A 19,304-nucleotide genomic window follows, 5' to 3' on the forward strand; every position below is an offset into this window, starting at 1 on the left:
TTTATCACTTCGATTTTCTGTTTTGCACTTATTTCTACCTGAAACACGCAATTCTACCCTTCATTAAAAGGTAGTAATTGCGAAATCAGTCGTATTATGCAAGCTCATTAATACCAGCAAAAAACAGAAAACATATTTTAAGATAAAAAAATCAGTGGCTGGGAAAGAGACTAAACACTAGTTCATATAACTACGTTTTCAATCTCTCACCGCACATAGCCTGGGGACGAGAATAAAAACCTAAAAACGTTTTATCCTTCCTCCCCGTACAGCGACTAGGGACGCGAGTAACACGAGAACAACGTTACCCACTTGAACGGAACGTTTTCTCTCCTCTCTCTCCCTCCGTCTCTATCTCTCTCTCTCTTTCTCTCTTGATTTCGCACCTAAGAGAAGAGCCCAATTATATTTCGTCAAAAAAAAAACATGTTATTTGACTAAAGGAAAAAAACTGAAAGGTTTTTCAATAAAAAGTTCCTTTAAATTAGAAATTTAAAACATTTAAGCTAAGAAAGAATGAACAAAACGTCAGAATCGATTTACTCTTACTGCAAAGTGAAACCGTGATACACTCTCTCTCTATCGTAACGATAGAGCGCATGTTGAACGTCCTGAACGTCAACAACTGCGTAGCATAAAAAAACTAAACGTTAGTTCATCTTTGAAAACTTTCATAAAATATTACATTTAAAAAGTTTTAAATCCTTAGCTCTTTAAAAGCTAATTACGAAATAAAGGGCTCAACGTTGATTAACTTCGGTTTCCAAGTTAGGACCGCCTACTCTCAGGAAAGGTCTATATAAACAAAACATTAAAATTTATTTTTATAAGTTTATAATAAATGGAAAGTTAATCGAAGAGGCCTAATAAAGGCGGAGAGATATAAAATATATAGAGGAAAATCTATAACGTGATAAGAATTACTAAAAGCCTAAACACACTTCCGTCTAAGGGAAGGGTCGGCCATTTAAAAGTGAAAGAAAGTCCATACTCTCTTTGTCACCATAATTAAATCTATCCAAAACGAGTTCAAGATTTAAGATGAAGATAAAACACCTGCATAGCGAAAGCTCAAAACTAGAATAAAGTACTTCACCAATTAGTTGTGAAAAAACTCCAGTTTAGCAACAGCGAATAAGAGCGTCTTGTCGATAGCTCGACAGAGAGAAAATTGAGTTCTTTGTTTACAATGAGTACTGGGTATCTGAACGACAGATGGCGCTGTTGAGTACACCCCCTACCTGTGTAGCGATTGCTGGCGAATTTTTCCGTAGAGTTTTTCTGTCGAGCAACAGAGTTGCAGCTATTATAATCACCGGCTAAGTTAAATATTGAAAAATCAACAATATCTTATATGTATAAAACTGCCTAAAGCTTCAATAAACTTTTTAAAACACTCGGAAATCTGAATATCATGCATGAAAGTACTAGGGCCAGACGTCTAGGCTACAAAGCCTAGCGTAGGCCAGGATCGGTAAATCATTCGCCGAAACGGAAATATTAATAGCATCATATAAAGAATTTCTATGTAGAGCTAAATAGCTAAAATTATTATAGTATAACGGCCGGGAACGTCGCTCTGGCTAACTAAATGACTCATGCATGGCGAGCGACAGCGTCCAGGACGCCTCCGGTAGGAAAGAGCTCTTGTAACGAAAATATCGCTATCGAATTATCTTAAAAACACCAAGAGCTTACATTTATACATAATAGAGATAATACTCAACTTTCCAGAGGCAGAAGAGGCTGGAGAAAGCATCACGAGGTTGAAAATAATCCAAGATAAGCGAGTAACACTGGGAAAAACACAGAGTTGATGAGCTACGCAAAAAGGAATACAGATGGCGCCGTCGGCGGTGCTATGTACGCACTCGAAGCGAGATAGGAGAGGTGCCTTGCTAGCGGCTCACCTTTCATTCTCGTTTTTCGTTATCTTGCCACTTGACCCCTTCGAAGTGTTAATTTTGTTCGGGGTGCAGATTGCTCTGTGGCGTGTCAAGAATACGTCCTCTGATATTACGCGATATCCCTGGTTCATTTAATGAGGGATATTCGCTTCAGGAGTTAGAATTCTGGGTACCTTAAGGTAAATTCTCTGGGAATATCACCGTAGTCAAATACACCCAAGGAAGCTACCCTATAGGAACTTCCATCAGGACGACATGGCCTGAGCCAAAAGTAAATACTAGTAACTAAATAAAATATGGTTCCATTATCATATCCAAAATCATTCTTATATATTGTACAATAATAATGATACCCTGAAAATGTACATATACTGTAAAAAGGATAAGGTCATAAAAAGGAGGTAAATCTGAACATACCACAAATGATGTCCAATGACCATGTAACTAGCCTATCTCCAAAAGCTTGATGGCACTCTGTGTTCTTGACACTTCTTGCAAGTAATTCTGAAGAAAAAATTACAATTAGATTCGTCATAATGAAATATGTAAAATGTATGATTGCACAAGCCGAGACATCCTGTAAAACATCACCAGTAATGATCATCGATATTATGAAGATAAATATCACAAATGTCGAACAAAAAGTGTTATTCTCAAGAGCCATCATCTTTCATCACAGTAATGGCATAAGAAAATCTTGTTTTGTTTAGAATCATTACAATACTTCATAAAATATTCAGACAAAAAGGAATGATTGCCTAAAAATGACAGGATTCTGCTTTGTATTACAGTACAGTATTTAGCAGTATAAACGAGAAGGGTAAAAAAGATTGAATTTGTCTAGGTAGTTCTAAAGTTAAGCGAAAAGACAACGGTAACTTGGCCGACAACCTGAAGGCAACAGGCTACCATAGACACATTAGGATGGTGGTATGAGTAACACTGAACAAAGGGCAACAGGCGACTACAGATTTATTAGGGTGGTGGTACTGCATGGGTAAGACTGAGCGAAGGCAGAGAAGGTTTGTAATAAAGTGTTTATCGTTAGAGAATGGAAAAGAATAAAGGGAGAGAATTTATCTGGGGGAAATTCTGAATTTGGGCATGGTTTGGTTGGGACTGGGAGCAAGGCTGGTATTACGGTATGGTGCCGTTGATATTTGGTCTAATAGTACATTATATGTAAGGGATGGAATTATGGTACAATAATTCTACTAAAGTACAGTATGGTATGATTCAGGTAATAAAAAAAAAATAGGCAAAATGTTATTTTCATTAGTAAAATAAATTTTTGAATATACTTACCCGATGATCATGTAGCTGTCAACTCCGTTGCCCGACAGAAATCTACGGACGGGATACGCCAGCGATCGCTATACAAGAGGGGAGTGTACTCACCAGCGCCATCTGTGGTCAGGTACTCCAGTACTTCTTGTCAACACCACCTCAATTTTTTCCTCGGTCCACTGGTTCTCTATGGGGAGGAAGGGTGGGTCAATTAAATCATGATCATCGGGTAAGTATATTTAAAAATTTATTTTACTAATGAAAATAACATTTTTCAATATTAATCTTACCCGATGATCATGTAGCTGATTCACACCCAGGGGGGTGGGTGAAAACCAGTATACATGTTAATCAAGAAGCTAAGTATCCCGTATTTCATTTTTATCAGTTATTCAAAATAACAAATGAAATTATAAGTACCTGGTAAGGAAGTCGACTTGAACCATTACTCTGCCTTTAATAAGTACGTCTTCCTTACTGAGCGCAGCGGTCCTCTTAGGAGGCTGAACAACTCTTAGGTGCTGAAGTATAAAGGGCTGCAACCCATACTAAAGGACCTCATCACAACCTCTAACCTAGGCGCTTCTCAAGAAAGAATTGACCACCCGCCAAATCAACTAGGATGCGGAAGGCTTCTTAGCCCACCGTACAACCCAAAACAACAATAAAAGCATTCAAGAGAAAGGTTAAAAAGGTTATGGGATTATGGGAATGTAGTGGCTGAGCCCTCACCTACTACTGCACTCGCTGCTACGAATGGTCCCAGGGTGTAGCAGTTCTCGTAAAGAGACTGGACATCTTTGAGATAGAATGATGCAAACACTGACTTGCTCCTCCAATAGGTTGCATCCATAATACTCTGCAGAGAACGGTTCTGTTTGAAGGCCACTGAAGTAGCCACAGCTCTCACTTCATGTGTCCTTACCTTCAGCAAAGCAAGGTCTTCATCCTTCATGTGAGAATGAGCTTCTCTAATCAGAAGCCTTATGTAGTAAGAAACTGCGTTCTTAGACATAGGCAGCGAAGGTTTCTTAATAGCACACCATAAGGCCTCTGATTGTCCTCGCAAGGGTTTTGACCTTTTAAGATAGTACTTAAGAGCTCTGACAGGGCAAAGTACTCTCTCCCGTTCGTTACCCACCATGTTGGAAAGGCTAGGTATTTCGAACGATTTAGGCCAAGGACGTGAAGGAAGCTCATTTTTTGCCAAAAAACCGAGCTGTAAGGAACATGTAGCCGTTTCAGATGTGAAACCTATGTTCCTGCTGAAGGCGTGAACCTCACTTACTCTTTTGGCTGTTGCAAGGCAGACGAGGAAAAGAGTTTTGAGAGTGAGGTCTTTGAAAGAGGCTGACTGGAGAGGTTCAAATCTAGATGACATAAGGAACCTTAGGACTACGTCTAGATTCCAGCCTGGAGTGGACAACCGACGTTCTTTAGAGGTCTCAAAAGACCTAAGGATGTCCTGCAGATCTTTGTTGGAGGAAAGATCCAAGCCTCTGTGGCGGAAAACCGCTGCCAACATACTTCTGTACCCCTTGATCGTAGGAGCTGATAGAGATCTAACATTCCTAAGATGTAACAGGAAGTCAGCAACTTGGGTTACAGTGGTACTGGTAGAGGAAACTGCATTGGTTCTGCACCAGCTTCGGAAGACTTCCCACTTAGATTGATAGACTCTGCGAGTGGATATCCTCCTTGCTCTGGCAATCGCTCTGGCTGCCTCCTTCGAAAAGCCTCTAGCTCTAGAGAGTCTTTCGATAGTCTGAAGTCAGTCAGACGAAGAGCGTGGAGGCTTGGGTGTACCTTCTTTACGTGAGGTTGCCGTAGAAGGTCCACTCTTAGAGGGAGAGTCCTGGGAACGTCGACCAGCCATTGCAGTACCTCTGTGAACCATTCTCTTGCAGGCCAAAGGGGAGCAACCAACGTCAGCCGTGTCCCTTCGTGAGAGACGAACTTCTGAAGAACCCTGTTGATGATCTTGAACGGCGGGAATGCATACAGGTCGAGGTGGGACCAATCCAGCAGAAAAGCATCCACGTGAACTGCTGCCGGGTCTGGAATCGGGGAACAGTACAATGGGAGCCTCTTGGTCATCGAGGTAGCGAACAGATCTATAGTTGGCTGACCCCACAGGGCCCAAAGTCTGTTGCACACGTTCTTGTGAAGAGTCCATTCTGTGGGGATGACTTGACCCTTCCTGCTGAGGCGATCTGCCGAGACATTCATATCGCCCTGAATGAACCTCGTTACCAGAGTGAGCTTTCGACTTTTTGACCAAATGAGGAGGTCCCTTGCGATCTCGAACAGCTTCCTCGAATGAGTCCCTCCCTGCTTGGAGATGTACGCCAAGGCTGTGGTGTTGTCGGAGTTCACCTCCACCACCTTGTTTAGCAGGAGGGACTTGAAGTTCATTAAGGCCAGATGAACTGCCAACAACTCCTTGCAATTGATGTGAAGCGTTTCCTGTTCCTGGTTCCATGTCCCCGAGCATTCCTGTCCGTCCAATGTCGCGCCCCAGCCCGAGTCTGATGCGTCCGAGTAGAGATGAAGGTCGGGGGTCTGAACAGCTAATGAGAGACCCTCCTTGAGAAGAATGTTGTTCTTCCACCACATTAGAGTAGCCCTCACCTCTTTGGAAACAGGAATAGAGACCGCCTCGAGCGTCATATCCTTGTTCCAGTGAGCTGCTAGATGGTACTGAAGGGGGCGGAGGTGGAGTCTCCCTAACTCGATGAACAGGGCTAGCGATGAAAGGGTCCCTGTTAGACTCATCCACTGCCTCACCGAACATCGGTTCTTCTTCAGCATGCTCAGGATGCACTCTAGGGCTTGGTTGATTCTTGGGGCCGACGGAAAAGCCCGAAAAGCTCGACTCTGAATCTCCATTCCCAGGTAAACGATGGTTTGGGAAGGAACGAGCTGGGACTTCTCTAAATTGACCAAGAGACCCAGTTCCTTGGTCAAATCCAAAGTCCATCTGAGACTCTCCAGACAGCGACGACTTGTGGGGGCTCTTAAAAGCCAGTCGTCTAAATAAAGGGAGGCTCTGATGTCTGCCAAGTGAAGGAATTTCGCAATATTCCTCATCAGTCGCGTAAACACAAGAGGTGCCGTGCTTAGGCCAAAGCACAGGGCTTGGAACTGGTACACAACCTCTCCAAAGACGAATCTCAGAAAAGGTTGGGAGTCTGGATGGATGGGAACGTGAAAGTAGGCGTCTTTCAGATCCAACGAGACCATCCAGTCCTCCTGCCTGACCGCTGCTAGGACCGACTTCGTCGTCTCCATTGTGAACGTCTGCTTGGTGACATAAGCATTGAGCGCACTGACGTCCAGCACCGGTCTCCAACCTCCTGTCTTCTTGGCCACCAGGAAGAGACGGTTGTAAAAGCCCGGGGATTGATGGTCCCGGACTATCACCACTGCCTCCTTCTGTAACAGGAGCGACACCTCTTGATGTAACGCTAGCCTCTTGTCCTTCTCCTTGTAGTTGGGAGAGAGGTTGATGGGAGATGTGGTCAGAGGGGGATTGCGGCAGAACGGAATTCTGTAACCCTCCCTTAGCCACTTGACAGACTGAGCGTCTGCACCTCTTCTTTCCCAGGCTTGCCAGAAGGTCTTGAGTCTGGCTCCTACAGCTGTCTGGAGAGGAGGGAAGTCAAAGCTTGCTTTTCGTGGACTTGGCACCTTTCTTGGACTTGCCCCGGTGACTGTCTGCACGGGAACTTCCTCGGCTGGGGGCTCTGCCACGAAAGGGCGGAATGAATCTGGTAGCAGGTGTATCAGCCACAGGGGTGCGGTAAGATCTCGGCACTGAAGGTACGGTTTTAGCCTTACGTGCTGAAGAGGCCATGAGGTCATGCGTATCTTTCTGGATAAGAGCCGCAGCCATCTCCTTGATTAGCTCCTCCGGAAACAGGAACTTGGAGAGAGGAGCAAACAGCAACTGTGACCTCTGGCAAGGGGTGATACCAGTAGATAAGTAGGAGCATAGATGTTCCCTTTTCTTGAGGACTCCTGAGACAAAAATAGAAGCAAGTTCGCCAGAACCATCGCGAATTGCTCTGTCCATACAGGACATGATCAGCATGGCCGAGTCTTTGTCAGAAGGGGCAGTCTTCTTGCTTAAGGCCCCCAGGCACCAATCGAGGAAATTAAAAATTTCGAAGGCGCGAAAGACTCCCTTCAACAAGTGGTCCAGATCAGAAAAAGTCCAGCAGACCTTCGAGCGTCTCATAGCCGACCTACGGGGAGAGTCAACCAAACTTGAGAAGTCGGCCTGGGCAGAGGCAGGGACCCCCAAGCCAGGTTCCTCTCCCGTGGCATACCAGACGCCCAACTTAGAAGCCAGCTTAGGAGGAGGAAACACAAAAGATGTCCTTCCCAGTTGCTGCCTGGACTGCAACCAATCCCCTAAAACCCTCAAAGCTCTCTTTGATGATCTGGCGAGGACAAGCTTGGTGTAGGCAGACGTAATAGGCTGCATGCCTATAGAAAACTCGGATGGAGGAGAACGAGGGGTTGCAGAAACGAAGTGTTCAGGGTATAACTCTCTGAATAGAGCCAGGACCTTACGAAAGTCTAAGGAAGGTGGCGAAGACTTGTGTTCCTCCACATCAGAAGAAGGATCATCCAGGTGAGCAGCTTCATCCTCAGAAACCTCATCTCCTGAGAGTTGAGAAGCGAGAGGTAACGGTATAGCGGCATGCTGAATGGCTGAATCCTGTAGAACGGGTGCATGCGCACTTGCGGATCCATCATCACGCCTCTGTTGAAGAGGATGAGGGCTGGCAATGACAAAGTCATGAGGCTGGGGTGAAGGAGGTTCTGCGGTGGTCTGAGGAGCAAGTGTGGTCAGAAGCGAATGCTGTAAGACATGAGGCTCATGCTGCATGGTATGCGGTTCATGTTGAATGGGAAGAGGCTCATGCTGCGAAGAATGCGGCTGCTGCATGCGTTGAGGAGGCTGCCTCATAGCATGAGGTTCCTGCCTCAAGGGTTGCGTCTGCCTCAAGGGTTGAGGAGGTTGCTGCGCAGAGAGAGGCTCTTGCCTCAAGGGTTGAGGCGGTTGCCGCATAGCATGAGGTTGCTGCCTCATGGGTAGAGGAGGTTGCCGCAACGCATGAGGCTCCTGCCTCATGGGTAGAGGAGGTTGCCGCATAGCATGAGGCTCCTGCCTCAAGGGTTGAGGAGGTTGCCGCATAGCAAGAGGCTCCTGCCTCAAGGAAAGAGGAGGTTGCTGCATAGCGCTGGTACCTGGCAACTCCCAATGCGGCAGCTCACGCATGGAAGCAGGAGGAGCCTCAACATCATACGTCTGGCAGGGTGGACTGCGCAGAGGTGGAGGAGCGCTCGCAGGAGGAGGTGTGCTAACCTTCTCTGCCTGAAACTCCTGCATCAAAACCGCAAGCTGAGACTGCATTGTCTGCAGCATAGACAACTTGGGATCAACAGAAGCTGGAGCAGAGGCCTGTTGAGGCATCGCTTTACCTCTCTTAGGAGGTGTGCAGTTATCAGATGACTGCGGCGAGTCCGAACTGGCCCAGTGGCTACACCTGGGCCGTTGGACTCGCTCGGACGGGACCTTACGTTTAAGAGGTCGTGAGACCTGGGTCCAGCGTTTCCTCCTGGAAACTTCTTCCGCAGACGAGGAATTTAAGGGCTCAATCGTCTGGGAGTGGAAGTGACGATCTCTATCAGATACGCCCGCAACCACTGAGGATACAACTGTGCGCCGATCAAGGCCTACCGAACCCTTTTGCCCTTCGACGTTGCTTCTGCCCTGGGCTTGGGAGCTTGCAAGAGGTCTGGGAGGACGACTGGCACGCACAGAAGTATCCTCATGCGCAACACTGACACTGACACTAGGCACAGCACTGGCACTAACACTTCCCACTGCACTTTTCACTTTAAGTTCCTTGACATCTGCCAAGAGAAGATTGTGGTCACTCACTAAAGACTCCACCTTATCACCAAGAGCCTGAATGGCACGTAACATATCCGACATATCAGGCTGAGCACTCGTAGTAGGTTCGGGGGTCACCACTACAGGGGAAGGAAAAGGTTGAGGATCATGGGGGGAGGAATAAACCAAAGAGCGAGAAGAACTCCTCCTAACTCTCTCCCTCTCTAACCTAGTCGTATACTTGAGGAATTCATTGAGGAATTCATTAAAATCTAATTCCGAAAGCCCAGCACATTCCCCACATCGATCTTCCAACTGACAGGATTTTCCCCTACAGTCGGAACAAACGGTGTGAGGATCAACAGAGGCCTTCGGAAGACGCCTATTACAAGTCCTAACACTACATCGCCTAATTTTAGGAGCTTGAGAGTGGTCGGACATCTTGAATTTAGAGAACAGTCAAGGGGGAATTCCAAAGTAAAGCAAAGATCGTTAACCAATAAATCAATTTAATTCCAAAAGCTATCTAAGCTAAGGGAAAAGCTTCCTGTATAGCGAAGGCTAAATTTTAGAGCAAATACTTCACCAAAACCGTGAACAAAGACTCCAAAATCAACAGCGTATCCATGTAGGTCTTGCCGGCGGCACGACAGAGGAAAAATTGAGGTGGTGTTGACAAGAAGTACTGGAGTACCTGACCACAGATGGCGCTGGTGAGTACACCCCCCTCTTGTATAGCGATCGCTGGCGTATCCCGTCCGTAGATTTCTGTCGGGCAACGGAGTTGACAGCTACATGATCATCGGGTAAGATTAATATTGAAAAATTCTCTATTGCACCATATCTTTTTGTTTCTGTACCATACTATAAGTTTAGTTTTGATATATCACTAAGCAATTACTAATGGCTATACAGTAGGCGAGTACATATGTATTAGGGCGGAAATATGGGTAAGACTGAACGAAACCGTAGAAAATTTGTACAGTAATAGTGTGTTTATAGTTAAGGAATGGAAAACACCAAGTGAGAGAATTTTTGGGGAGAAATATTAATTCTGTGCATGGCTTGGCTTGGAGCAAGCCTGGCATTAATGTATTGTGCTGTTGATATTTAGTTTATATAAATGGCACAGAATTACTATATGATAATTTTATCCCAGGATGGTAAGGTCTAATTCAGGACAATAAAGAAAATAAGGCAAAATTCTATACTGTACATTAACATTTTGAACTCTCTGCCATACTAACCTTTGGGTTTGGCTTATATATAACTAAGTACTTAATGATGGCAACAAGTGAGTACAGATGTATTATGGAGAAGGAATAGATACGACTGACCACAGCCCGAGAAATTTTATAATAAGTGTGTTCATAGTTAAAAAACGGAAAAGCATAAGTGACAAAATTTTTTGGGGAAAGGCTGAATCTGTGTACTGTACTGTAAACCTTTGTTTAGATCAAGGTTGGCATTACAGTACTGCACTCTTGATACTTAGTCTATAGTACAGTATAGTGTACAAAGAGTACGGAGTTAAGGTGTGATAATTTGATTAAAATACAGTACGGTATTACAATTCGGGTATGGCAAAAATAGGCAAAATTCTATACTGTACTATATCTTTGGCTTGGATATCATTAACCAATCATTAATGCATATTTGGCGGCTCCTGTGACTGTACAAGTAGATCACTCAAGTACTTACCATTTCAGTTTACAACATACCATGCATGTGTGTATGTTCGCAATTACTTTGTGCATGATCATTATAATACTTTGAAATATTTTGAATAAGAATTCATACACTGTAATACAAGTACCATACCAAATATACAGTTTCTTGGAAAAATAAAAGTTTTATGCCTACAAATATGAATATTCTTGGTCTATCTAAAAAAAAAAAATAGAAGAATAGTATTTAGTGATAATAACTACTACTACTATAGTCTGTTTCATCCTAGCTGGCAAATGAAGCTGAACCACAGTTTGAAAGCTTGTTGCCGATTGGCTGTTGGTTCAGGCATTATCCCCTCCCGCTGACTGACGAAGCAAAGCATTGCATTTGTCCACTGTACATGATGTTTATTTTCGCTTTATACCACACTTAGTTTGCATAATTTCTACCTGGTTCTTTGATCTCACAGTGAAACGAGCGCCGAATAAAATTTATACATCTTTTTTATACACTTTTTACCTACAAATGTTAAAAAATGTAAATAAAAATAGGTGGATTTTGTAGAAAAAATCCTCTTGAATGTCATGAACCTAGAAAAATAATGCAAGGAAGAAAAATAATGGTGAAATATTTGGCTTTGTACCGCGATATTGTTGCAAATTTTGGTGACGTTCCGTAGATGCATCACGCCTACAAACGATCACACGTCGTCATCAAAACATTCTGCTACTCATCACAAGAAGTTTATTATTATTTCCTTTGTAACTCACTTATTTCGCCATTATTTCCCCATTATTTTCCTTCCTTTCATTATTTTTTTTTAGGTTCATGACATTCAAGTAGACTTTTTTCTACAAGATCAACCTATTTTCATTTACATTTGCATAACATTTGTAAGTAAAAAATCGTATATAAAAAAGTTGTATAAAGTTTTTTTTCCAGCGCTCATTTCACATCAACTTGTATTTTTTCGTATATTTCTTTTAGAAATGGATATTTTTTTCAAGGTAATACTCATCATCTACCTTTAATCTGTGTGTGACCAAAGAACCAGGTAGATATTATGCAGACTAAGTGAGGTACATGTATAAGAAAATGAAATATTTTACTTCGTTGTCGATCAGTGGGAGAGGAGAATGCCTGAACCAACAGCCAATCAGTGACAAGCTTTCAAACCGTGGTTCGGCTCCATTTGCCAGCTAGGATGAAGACTTTAGTAGTGGTGGTACAGTAGCAGACTGAGAGTTTTTGAAAATGTTATCAATGTAAATGGGAAAGAAAATAAGGAATTTGATGAGCTTCGTGCTAGGGTTAAAGACAGAAAAGTAAAATGAGTAGGCCTAGATGAGGAATTTGTCCTGTGAGCTGGCATCATAAGAACAGCCGGCATTAGTTCTGAGTATATGGAGGACAGAGAATAAGTATAAATTAGGATGATGAAAAAATCAGATGAGAGAGAGGAAAGGGAAGTACGTACAGTATTATTTGATGTGACATGACATTACAGAAGATACGAGGGTAAATATATGATACAGTAGACCCCCGAGGTACGGCGTCCACAGCTTACGTTTTTTTCACATTACGGTGTGGAATACGATGATTTTTCGTCCCCTTGTTACGACATTTTTCCCCACCTTACGGCAATGAATTCCAAAACTCAAACTTGGCGGTTTTTACGCTTACGACTGTGCGAGTCACTAGCCTACCACCACGCTCATACGTCACTAAGAAGCTGGTCTGCTATTGGTCGGCGTCATGGTGTCACTAAGACCCTGATACGCTATTGGTTGAAATTCCTCCAACAATGCCTGAGAGAGATGCTGCCTCTCTCTCTCTGTTATACGCGCGCTCAGTTCAGAATCTCGTGGGTGTTTCGTAAAGACTTGATCTCGTGTGAGTGCTTGCGATATCGTATTTTTTGTGCATTTTAGTGCTTAATTCTTGCTTTAATTCGTTAGCCATGGGTCCCAAGATTCCTAGTGATGTTAAAGGGAGAAGTAAGATGATGATTAGTATGGAAATGAAGCTGGAAATAATAAAGAAATACGAAGAAGGCATGCGCATCGTTACCCTCGCTAGTACGTATGGCCGTAACCAGTCTACAATTGGTACAATGCAGTTGACCATCATTCAAGAAGAGCACAGCTCTAGTGGTGGCGAGGACAGGGGGGAGACTTAAGAAACGACATCGGCAGAAATAAGGGAAGCTATCGGTTGGTACGAAAACCTTACGAGTTACGAAAAAAAAAAAACACCCAGAAAAACTTCACACAGGTCGTCTTATGGAGTGTTAATGACAAGTGTATGAGTCATTTTAGAAATATGTTGAGGAATCATCAGAAACAGGCTTCTTTGGATAGATATTTCTACAAAAGAGAAGTGTCAGAAAGAAAAGATGATACTGTAATAGTGATTCTATTAAAAAAAAAAAGCTAAAAAAACGTTAATTTTTTAAGTTCTAAAAAGAAAAAATAAATCATAAAAAAATTTCAAAAGACAAAAATAATAAAAAAAAAAGCATTTTCAATTTCAAATGTTTAATAGTAAGAATAAATTTATTATTAAGTGTACATAACAATATTAGCATTGATATGTTTTTATATCTACCGGCTCCTCCCCCCTCTGCCTCCACTCACTACCAGCTCAAGTCACGTCACTCCAAAGGTAAATAAAATTTAATTTTTCCTTTACAGTACAGTACAGTATATAATTTTTATTTATACCTGTAATGTTATTTAATTATAAACTGTACAGTAAATGTATATTATATATAAGTATACTGTAGTACAGTGCTTACTATGCTATTTTGTTACGTACTAATTTTCAATGTTTTTACCTGGGATTTTGCACGCATTAGCTATTCTATTGCCCGCCAAACAACATTTTCACCATACGATACCAACTCCGGAACGGATTAATTTCGTATGGCGGGGGCCTACTGTAGTTTAATTACCAGCGAAACTGAAATTCGTTATGAGAAATGGACGAGTGCTAGCTAGTTTGGCATTTCTCTCAACTATATGTTTAACAGGGTCTGAGGCATAATAACTCATGCATCGGTCTATTAAAATGTGAGATCTATCTCTCACTCCAAGTCCACTGTTTACATCTGAGAGACTGAAGGGGACTTATTGCAGATGCGTTGCTTGAATTCCCTTCGGACAGCTTTCATGTTTTTTTTGTATGAAATAATCATTACCCGACTTTTTAACCTTCCAAATATTTGTGCCCAAGTTCCCTGATGTTGTTTTACATCAGCCATTTTTTCCCACCTTTCCCTTCAGTTTGAGTTAAACCACCATCACATAAAGACGTCTCCAAGAAGGAACTTAAGGGAAGTACAATCTATTTCGAAATTTAGTGCAATTGATTATGATGGAAATGCCCTCTATTCAGTGTAAAGGTATTGTTACTCATGTGAAATTGAAAAATAATCGCAAAATATGGCCTCAAAGGTCTGATCATAAGGTAAGGAATTATTTGAGATTTACTTTTTCATAATGTAAGCATTTATTTGCAATTTACTTAATGATAATGTAAGGATTATATATGACGTACTTTTAGTTTGTGACCTGGGAAGGGGGTCTGGCTAACGGTTGTGACCTGGGAAGGTTTGTGACCTAGGAAAGGGGGGTCTGGCGGGCTTGCCCCCGGCTAGGGGTTATGACCTGGGAGCTACTAGGTTAAGTTAGGTGGGTTAGTTAGGGTCTGACCCTTTTACAAATCTAAAGTGTTAAATAATCACATTTTGGCCTCTTTTCAGCCACTTACATGAACCATATATTTTTCCAACTGGTTATCTTGTGCTTATTTTGCACTTCTGACCATAATTATTGCTGCAAATCACTCGTTCATGACAATTTCCCACAAAAAAAGTCCCAGCTTCCCACTGGGGACCCCATCATCATTTTTATATAAGGGTGTCCAAAAACTCATGAACGGGTGGTTTGCCCCGATAATCATGGTCAGAAATGAATAAAACACAAGATAACGAGTAGGAAAAATATATGGTTCATGTATTTGGCTAGAAATTATGGTATCGTATATTTACCGATATGAGTCAGCACAAGTACACAAGAGGAAGATTAGAGTAGGCTTAGTCCAGAATGTTGAAAGAAAACAATCCGTGCTATTTACATGGATTACTTTAAAAAGAAGGGGAGAAGTTGGAAAATAAATTTTGAGTAAATATACATATTGTTTGTTAAACAAATCAGCGTGTAGGTTAAAAGATGGATCACAGTATTCTCAGGTGGTTTTGCCAAGTGGAATGTATAACTATGAGAAGTTAAGTAAGAGTTCATCACTGGAATTCTAGGAAGGTCTAAAACGGGTTGGATTTGTAGCATGTAAGATATATTAAGAGATGAATAATCATTGGAGGTTTTAATTCACTGGTTATGAGCCTCCTCAAGGTTTGCATGTTGGCAAAGATTTACTAAAAAGGTATTTGTGCAGAATGTAGCAGTTGAAGAATGAATGTGGCAGTTATTATGAGAAATTTATTTTCTGGAAGTCCCCTCCCACCAGTTGGGGATACTGGATTATTGACACATAACAGTATATATATATATATATATATATATATATATATATATATATATATATATATATATATATATATATATATATATATATATAATGATTTACTATTTGAAAATATGAATGACATGTGACACTTCTAAAACTAGTTTCCAATGTGGAAATGGGTTGATTTACACTATAGATACAAGCATCGTTAGTCAACAAATATGTAGCCTACAACAGCGTCAATATAAACTTCTCGGAGCCTTTGTATATCAGCGGCCAGTTCCTCACGCATTCATTAAAAATTCACATCATTTAACCTTAACTTTCCCCCCTAACCGAACCTACAAGTCGTGTCCTTACCTGCTTAACTAACGGGGGGCCTCACCCCCTTACACTGTCGTATTCTAAGTTAGACATGATAATACATACAGGTAGCCGCTATCATACATACACCCCAACTTCTGGAGCCTTTAACTTCTCTTTTGTCCAACTAAATTGGATGTCTCTTCCTCCTAGTCAATTGGATTATTCAACTGTATAGTAGTTCTGTGACGATTTATGGACATAGGTTAGAACTAGAATTTGAGATGGGTAGATACCAGGATTAACAGAGTACTCCATTAATACTGGGTGGATACAAATGTTAATATCTTTGGACGACATTCAGTATTAACTGACAAATTAGTGTATGGAAAAAAATTTGATTGAATTTATGAAACTTGGACTATCCAGTTCAGTGATAGAGTCAAGGAGCCCATTTTCCACCGAGGTGCAACTTGTAAAACCCACGAGTTGTACTATTAAGTTAAAGGTAAGAGTGATTGGAGAGCAAAGACAGGAATTTTTCTATAAAAAAAGTAGTTTTTTCCATAGGTTGCATTGCCCTGTAATACAGTACAATAATACCATTATTTGTGTATGTCAAACGACTCTGAAACTTTGTTTACTCTTAAAATCCCTTGTCCATGCGTGGTGGCGGTGTTTACTCAAGGTAAATAAGGCATGGGATAGTAACTCTAGTTCCCTCATGAAGTGACCAAAGCAAACATAAACTTACCGGTGTTCATAGGAATATTACGCCCAATTATAGGTTGAGAATCGCTATGCTTTCTTCATTATTACACAAAAGCAGTGCGGATTAACACGAACCGAAAGACGAGTTGTACTATACAGTAGTGTTAATTCCTTAACGATAACTGACGGGGCTAGAACAGAGGACTGCCTGGCAGATCAACATCCAACATCTAGCAGGTAAGTAAATCTTCCTTCTTTTATTATACACGAACATGACTACACGGCTGATGTGACAAACCCCATCTGTCAACATACACATTCAGCAGTTGGGAACTTGGGAGTACATGCATTTTTTCCAAACTAAATATTCATAGTTTTTATCACCTGAACTTCATTCATAACTGTCATCGCCATGGAACGGAGGCCTACGTTTTCATGCAGGGAAAAAATTAATGTAAGAAATTATAAGATCAACGTTCCAAATTAGTCGGAAAATGTCCACAATGATACATTACAGGCAGTCGATGTGTAGGTTTACATCTTTTCCCACGAAGAGAGCTCATTGCGCTCTAAAGTTAACCATGAAAGCTTTCAAAGTTATAAATTTATTCATTGAGTTATATCAGGTATATCCTAAATGAAACTACACAATATGGCTTGAATAAAATGCGCCAATCAAATTAATCAAACATTCAATGACTTACCGTTGAAAAAGGTAAATAAAAGAAATGTCAAACTTTGTAATGAGTAGTCTAAAAGCTTAGTTTAGCTCAAATTGAAATAAAAGATAACCTAATATGAGTAACACTGAAATATCTTGCAACAAATATTCAACCAAATTTCAAGAAAAAGCTGGACGAATTAGAAAAAAAAAAAATCCGCTATTTCATCCAATACACATGAAAATGGAAAATAGTAGGGAATCTATAAGACCCATTAAAGTTTTTTTTTTTTTTTTTTTTTTTTTTAATATTTAGACTAATAAAATTATTGAAATAATTATTGCCGCCGTCTTCGTCGTCGTTGTCACTTTTATCATTATCAAAATTATTATTTTTTTTTTCAAATTAATAAAACAATTAAAATTATCATCATCGCCGTGATCTAAGACATCCTTTACCTCATAATTTCAACATTCTCATGAATTTGTAGATATCAAGAAGGTTTCACAGCATAAGCTATTCCTACAAAGTTTGTTCAAGTCTCAATAGGCCTAGTCATATGCAGCCCATATCAATATCTTGCAGCACAATCCTTTCCAATGTTTGAATTCTGTATTATTGCAACTTCATTTCCATGGGCAAACATTCGCATTACTGTTAGTAAAAGAAAAAAAATGTCATCCAGTCATGAATATATATATATATATATATATATATATATACTGTACATATATATATATATATATATATATATATATATATATATATATATATATATATAAAATATGGAAATAGAAGGATAATTAGTCAAGGAAATTATTTCAAACTCAAATATATGTTGTCACTGTTATGAGTAGAATAATTATAATTATTTCCTCCACAAAACCCGGTCTATTATGGAGGCGGCCACTAGGCCTAGGGGAACATATGCGGAAGAGACAGGATTTATGTCGGTCTTGAACAAAAATGCAATGATAATTTTGACGAACATTATATATATATATATATATATATATATATATATATATATATATATATATATATAAAGAGAGAGAGAGAGAGAGAGAGAGAGAGAGAGAGAGAGAGAGAGAGAGAGAGAGAGAGAGAGAGAGAGGGGTATACCCCTAAGCCACCCAGTTCTCTATCACCTAATAGGGCAATGTATGAATTACAATAATCAAACACTGATTTTAGTATTGATCTAACTCTAAAAACTATACAATTGGTATTAAAGTACAATACATGATAATAGGCCTATTCTGTGTCACGTTAAACCAGTGAAACACGGGAATAGGTCTATGCGATGCAAGCTACACCAATAGTAAGTTTCAGCTGTGCCAACTTAGTTATCATTGGTTCATCCATAAACGAATCAATTTCGTAAAAAAAAAAAATAGGACAGACAAGGTGTAAAGTTTAGGCCTACACTTGCTTGGAATAAGGAATTCACGTTTATTTTTCTTAAGGTATTACGTAACCTAAAAAACGCTACCTAAATTAGGATGGATAACTTTTCCTTTACCATTACACATACAACATAAATTTAGAAGTACAACCTTTATAACTAAAGGTAAAACGCAATGCATAAAGTAAAGTAAAATTTTAAATACCTTAGAAATGTAAAACTACAAAATCAATGGAAAATTAGGACGAGACACTGTCGAGGAACCTTTTCACTAAGAAAGACGACTTTGCAATAAGGTGAAGAAGGTGGTGACGTGGCACGGTGGTGAGCCTTGAGGGGAGAGGGAGTCGAGTCAAGTCTCGGGCTACTTATCTTTTCTGTCCTTTCACAGGAAACATTATTATTATTATTATTATTATTATTATTATTATTATTATTATTATTATTATTACTTGCTAAGCTACAACCCTAGTTGGAAAAGCAGGATGCCATAAGCCCAGGGGCTCCAGCAGGGAAAATAGCCCAGTGAGGAAAGGAAAGGGAGAAAAGTAAATATTCTAAGAAGAGTAACATCCTTAAAATAAATATCTCCTATATAAACTATTAAAAATTAACAAAACAAGAGGGGGAGAAATTAGGTAGAATAGTATGCCCGAGTGTACCCCCAAGACAGTGGAAGACCATGGTACAGAGGCTATGGCACTAATTAAGACTATGCTTTGATTTTGAAGTGTCCTTCTCCTAGAAGAGCTGCTTACCATAGATAAAGAGTCTCTTCTACCCTTAGCAAGAGCAAAGTGGCAACTAAACAATTAGTGTAATAACCCCTTGGATGAAGAACAATTGTTGGAAGACTACAGTATGCAATAAGCTCCCACTAGACATCTGAAAGACTGAAGATATGGAGAAAAGCCACTTAC

At 40.6% G+C, this 19,304-nt stretch overlaps 2 long non-coding RNA genes across 2 annotated transcripts in view; one reads left to right on the top strand and one right to left on the bottom strand.

The window, feature by feature from the left end:
• LOC137632002 (uncharacterized) overlaps positions 1-18,711 on the bottom strand; it is a 230,481-nt gene extending 211,770 nt beyond the window's left edge. The window contains exons 1-2 of the long non-coding RNA XR_011041989.1: positions 18,590-18,711; positions 2,325-2,411 (exon numbers count right to left, since the gene is read on the bottom strand). This is a non-coding gene — a long non-coding RNA (uncharacterized lncRNA). The remainder of the gene's footprint in view (positions 1-2,324; positions 2,412-18,589) is intronic.
• Positions 16,322-19,304, top strand: part of LOC137632003 (uncharacterized) — a 19,453-nt gene continuing 16,470 nt past the window's right edge. The window contains exon 1 of the long non-coding RNA XR_011041990.1: positions 16,322-16,554. This is a non-coding gene — a long non-coding RNA (uncharacterized lncRNA). The remainder of the gene's footprint in view (positions 16,555-19,304) is intronic.

This window comes from Palaemon carinicauda, chromosome 40, assembly GCF_036898095.1.
Source record: "Palaemon carinicauda isolate YSFRI2023 chromosome 40, ASM3689809v2, whole genome shotgun sequence".
In the NCBI taxonomy this organism is placed as follows: Eukaryota; Metazoa; Arthropoda; class Malacostraca; order Decapoda; family Palaemonidae; genus Palaemon; species Palaemon carinicauda.